The following is a 6,000-nucleotide window of genomic DNA, read 5'->3' as shown; positions in this document are numbered from 1 at the left end:
AGGCAAAGGCACGTCAAGCCCAGGGACCTGGGCTAAAAATAGTCAAGGGGACAGACAAGTCGATGTGGTGGTGGTGGGGGTGTGCCAGGACAGTACCACCTCCCTTAAAGGGCTAGCAGCAACATATACATAATAACGTGCAAATAAATGGCCAATTAACCAATGCATTATAAAACAAACATTCCTAATATTAAACGACACAATGAAATGAATAGCTATTGAAATGACATGATGTGTTCAGTGCCTATGAAATGAAATGCATACATGCCGGCTGCAGAAGATGCTTAACTGGCATCCTGCCTTGGTACATGAGTGGGTGAAAGGTGGCCTGGAATCTTCCCCCATGATAGGGATAGGGAGAATGGGAAAAACCAAAGTTGCATTTTCCAACTGCTAATGTTGAAAGGTCTGGTAAAGAGGATATGGAGGATGGGCTGGGCAGGGAATCTGGCGTACTGGAAAATCCCAGCCCATTGAAATCAATGCAGTCCATTGAACAGAATGGAGGTACAGAGTTGCCGCCCCCAGGCATCAATTTCATTTTGTTTAATGTACAAGCACATTTTATATACATGTTTTTTCTTTTAGTTAAAAATCAGTTTTACTGGGCATATTATTTCAATCTTTTCTGACCTAGGGCCCACCTGCACCTGGGGCAGGTCCTGTTTATCTATAAGTGAAACAGTGCATCTACCTCTATAGGGTCCTGGCTTCATAAAGTAAGCTTGCAAAGGGCCTGCTGCATGACAGAGGACTTTGCATCCATTAGGTTGCCATTTCAAAATTCCAGTTAGTTGACAATTACATATTAACACAACTTTGCAATGACAGATTTGCCATGTTAGTAATTTGAGATTGGTACATTGGACCATCATGTGGATGTGTAGAGTTCCATAACTATACATTGTTTTGATTACACCTGAATTTTACTGCCATGTTCTATCCAATGACTCATGTACTGTTGCTGAGGGTCCAGCACTGACCCCCTGGTAATTACCCCAGTTCCACCAAGGTGTAACACACAGGCTTCCTTCTCCACCATGCCTGACCAACCATTCAAGTAACTCCACCAATTCCACACCTTATTGACCAAGCATGGGTGGGTGGATCCTGTGGTGCAGTTTTGGCAATCAGATTCTCAAGCAGTCTCGGGGTCATATAAGCAACTTCCACTGCCATCCTGTGAAACTCCTGGAGAACGTCACTTTTCTATGCTTCCCATCAGCTAGTGCTGCAATGGTTGCCAGTGCCAAAGGGTTTCCTCGGTGTGAAATGACCACTGCTTTATTTCTAGTTTGCCGAACATGCTGCAATTACTGCATGCTGTAATCTTACTGACATTTCTGGATCTGCACTCTTGCATTTCTGCTTTTGCCGTGGCAATTTCCTAGACGAGAAGCACTCCTCGGATGCACACTTGCTATGAAGGTGACTGTCACATCTGGTCATTTCTCAAAGAACACTCCAAAACCTGCAATGAGGTCCATTCACAAATGTGATGGAGGCGATGCCAATATTTGCTGGCTCCATGCTTGTATGCAGAAGCTGTACACAGCCAGCACCCCTTACAGGCAATAATACCACACTCCCTCCATCTTAGCGGCCTCGTTTCATGGTCCTCCTCCTGCCAGGATCACCATGCGTTCCAGGGACCTTGTGGGCATTGTAACACAGGTTCGATCCCCGGGTCCGCGCTTAGAAACCTCTGGGTATTAAGGGCGTTATAAATAGCAAATTAAATAAATAAACACACATGCATGTGGAGGTCACACCTATGAAAGGAGAGCATTCAGATCCTATCGGCATTCTGCCACCCAAATCCGGGTAAGCCTGGTCAATAAAGACAATGAGGGTCCTACAGTCCCTGTTCTCCATATGAGCCAATGGCATCACTTTAAAACATTCTTTCAGGACTGTATCCTTTTAGGTGAACAGTCTCCTTCTCAATGCTCAAGTGTATGTATGAAAAACATCCCCCCATCTCATTCACAGGAGAACTGTGTCCATCTCATTCACAGGGGAACTGTGTCCAACCTCCACGTCTGCCCTGCTCTCTTGGATGCCTGGTCCACAAGGAATGTGATTAGATAGAGAGGAGAACTGGCTACCATAACATACAGTATCAGCGTGTCAGAAGCATCGAAAAAAAAGTGAGCCAGGACATGTTCTCTGCCTACCAGGTGCAGGGAAACAACATGGCGGAGAAGCCTCCTGCACACGGCCGATGGCGTAGCCAGGATTCTCTAGCAAATGGGGGCTGAGGCTAATGTAGTTGGGCTCACTGCACTGACAAAAATATCTGTAAATGCCCACACAGCGCTGCTGAGTGGGCATTTACAGATTTTGGGTGTGCCTTGCCCGCTCAGTCCCTACCCTGTCTATACCTCTGCCGATGAGGGGAATGAGAACGACATTATCACACCGATGTTTTAAGCTTAATAAGAATGGCAATCCTGACACGTGCGTTCATTTCATTCCAGAAACAACTGTTCTCTCGCTGCCTCACTTTGTCTATAAATGGGATCCAGAGAAAGAGTAAAGGGAGGGAAAGAGAAGGGGAAAGATAGAGAGGGAGAAAGAGAGAGAGTGATTATTGAGTACAGTTATAGAGAAAGAAAGAAGGAAAGAAGGAAAGAAAGAAAGAAAGAAAGAAAGAAAGAAAGAAAGAAAGAAAGAAAGAAAGAAAGAAAGAAAGAAAGAAAGAAAGAAGACAGATAAAGAGTTCTTTTGAAAAACATTTTATTTTATTTTATTTAGTACAACATACTACCAACCAAACATAAAGACAGGCTTTTCCATGGCATAACAAATGCATATTCACGATCTTGTGGGCTTTACATGTGTCCGTATTACATTTCACATTTACCCCCACTCCAGACCTTTTGTTTAGCAGCGTAGGCTGCCTTCCACAGGGTACCCATCACATCCGTGTTCTTACACTCCTTCCCCCGCAATGTCAGCCCCCCCCCATAAGCATATTTCCATGGGCTTAACTCTTCGCTTTCCTCAGAAAACATGGTCTGAGTCAGTGCGTTCCGGGCTATTACACCATCGCTGGCCTCATGCAACCCTCTGTGCAGCGCTCCCAGCCATGCCGCGGTCTCCGCTAGTCACCATCTCTTCAGGTCATGCCACCAGGCCTCCAAGTTGGGGCCCTCTGCTTTTTTCCAAGCTGTGGCTATACTGCACTTCACTAGTATACAGATCAGTTCTTTCATTTTGGTGAGGTGTGTTTCGCCCATCTTACCCCTCGGGTACAGCCCCAACAAGCAGGACTCCGGGGGCAAGTCTTGCATCTGGATGCCCCCACTTTTTGCTCTTTGTGTGATCTTCCCCCGGAACCTCCCAATTATTGGGCATGTCCAAAACATGTGCATCATGTCTGCCCCCTCTTGTGCACCTCTCGGGCAAGTGTGGTTCTGTCTCCCAGTCATGCGGTATAGTCTATGCCCTATGCATGTCATATAGTTGGGTTAGCCTGAACCTGGCGTCTGTTGAGACTCTCATGGTGTATTGCAGCGCTCTCTTCCATTCCCCATCTGTGAAGGATCTACCTACATTCATCTCCCATCGCTCTCTTACCCTTAGCTGTGGTCTGGCGAGGCCGCCCAAGAACAAGTCATATATTCTAGAGATCATATGTCCCCATTCTGTCACATCATACATGATGTCTAACTTTGAGTTGGTCTCCACCGCTTCATCAGGGCCCACCCATCTCTCTTTAATCCTCCTGGTCATGCCCAGATATAGTAAAAAGTGCCCTTCATGTATGTTGTATTCGTCTAATAGAGTCTGGAAACTCAATATTTTGCCTTCTTGTAACAGGTCTCCAATGGTGGCTACTCCTTTATTTTCCCAGTGCCTCCTGTATTGTCCCACTGCTCCCTGTTGTTCTCCTATGACTCCAGTTAGGGGAATATGATCAGAGCAGGGGTCAGATACGCCCAAGCGCTTCCAGTCCGTGTTCCATATTTCCCTACCATGCTTAAGCAGCATGGATGAGCTCTCTAGGGCAGGTTCTCTGACCCGTAGGGCCTCCTTTAAAAAGTGTTGCCTTATTCTAGGCTGCAAAAATAGGGTTTCCTGCGTGGCATCGTCTCCCAACCAGTTTACTATGAATTGTAATTGCCCTGCTAGATAGTAGCATTCGAGGTCAGGCACTCGCATCCCGCCTTCAGAGCAGTCCCTCTGCAATGTGTTCAGTGCAATCCTGTTTCTCCCCATTGCTCCACAAGAATTCTCTCACCATTGTATTCTGCTGATGAAAAAAGGTCGTAGGTATATTATACGGTATATTGACAAAGTAGTACAAAAGTCGTGGGAGTACGAACATCGTTAGGAAGGCTGCTTTACCTGGTACCCCTGGTGGCAGCTTTTTCCAGAATCCCATGGAGTTGCTCACCCCCTTCAAAGCCCTCAGTGTGTTGTGTACATGAGAATCCGCCGGGTCATGCCTCACATTGATACCTAACTATCAAAAAGTGTCAGTTTCCCCTTTGAGGCCTAGCTTCGGTAGCTGCTCTGCGCTATGGTCTCTTAGGCCTGCGAGTGGGAACAGATGGGATTTCTCTCTGTTCACCCTGATGCCATAGAAAGTGCCAAATTGGTCTATGACGTCTAACAGGTACAGCAAAAGGTCTTCTGGTTGGCCTACATACAGCAGCATGTCATCCGCGTATAGAAAGAGTAGGTGTGTTGTCCCATCTATCCGGATACTGGCTTCAGCATATTCTCTTCTTAGGAACATAGCCAGCAGTTCCAATGCAAGTATATAGAGCATTGGTAACAGCAGACAACCCTGTCTGGTGCCTCTGCCCACCCTCCATGCCCCAGAGATCTGTCTTCCCTTCTTGACCCTGGCCACGGGGCCATGTTCATTAGTTGTACCCACTTCAAGAAACTCTCACCAAACCTGAAGTGTGCCAAGGTCATCAGTAGCCAGTCCCATCCGACCGAGTCGAAAGACTTCTCTGTGTCCAGTGAGGGCACCCCACAGTCTGCTTTTAGCAAGTTTGTGTTATCTATGACATGATGTAGTTCCTTAGGTTCCAGGCCATGTTGCCCCCCCGGGACATACCTTGTCTGGTCCTCAGGGACTAGATCTCCGATCACTCTCTTGAGCCTGCTCACCAGCACCGCTGTTAATAATTTACAATCTTGGTTTACCATCAAGAGAGGTCTGTATGACCCGCACTCCAGTGGGAGTTTACCCAGTTAATCGATGGGTGCTATGACTGCTTCTCGTAGACTATCGGGCAATGTCCCCACTTCATAGGCCTCCTCAAAGACCAATAATGGTCTGGGCACTGATATATCAGCAAAGGTTTTGAAGAACTCTCCTAGGATCCTGTCTGCTCCTGGTGCCTTGGCAGTCGGGAGTTCCCTTATCACCTCCTGTATCTCTCCAAGCAATAGTGGAGCTTCCAGCATGTCTGACTGTTCCGCTGTCAATTCTGGTAGGTCAATCTGGGATATGACCTCTACCGCTTTGTTGTCACCCTCAGCAATGTCTGCGGAGTATAGAGATTCATAAAACCTTGAGAACAGTGCATTGATCCCGTGTTGGGTCCTAGTTAGCTCTCCGTTTGAATCAATTATAGCACTGATCACATTCCTAGGTTGTTTGTGCCTGCACAGCCATGCTAATAGTCTCCCAGGCCTGTCTCAATCTTCGTGCAGCTTTTTGGTGTACGTTGCATAGTCTAGCCGTCCCAACCGGTCCCACTCCTTTGTGCATTTCTGTCACAACTCCAGCAATTCCCTTGTTTCCCTGGGTGTTTCGGATGCCTTACTTTCTGCTCGTAATATTTTGTTTTGATGTCTTCAAGGGCCCTCTGTATCTCTTGAGGCCTACCATGTCCCCTATTGTCGCCCTCCTGATGACAACCTTGAATGCGTCCCTTCGTGTGCTCGCCTTTTCTACACTGTCTGTGTTGGTGTCGAAGTACTGCCCTATCTGACCCCTCAGGTATTCCTGAAGTACCTCATCTTGCAGGGCTT

Source organism: Ambystoma mexicanum, chromosome 4q (genome assembly GCF_040938575.1).
Source record: "Ambystoma mexicanum isolate Mex_15411 chromosome 4q, UKY_AmexF1_1, whole genome shotgun sequence".
Classification (NCBI taxonomy): domain Eukaryota; kingdom Metazoa; phylum Chordata; class Amphibia; order Caudata; family Ambystomatidae; genus Ambystoma; species Ambystoma mexicanum.
The sequence above is the reverse complement of the archived record's forward strand: the minus strand, read 5'-3'. Positions refer to the sequence as shown.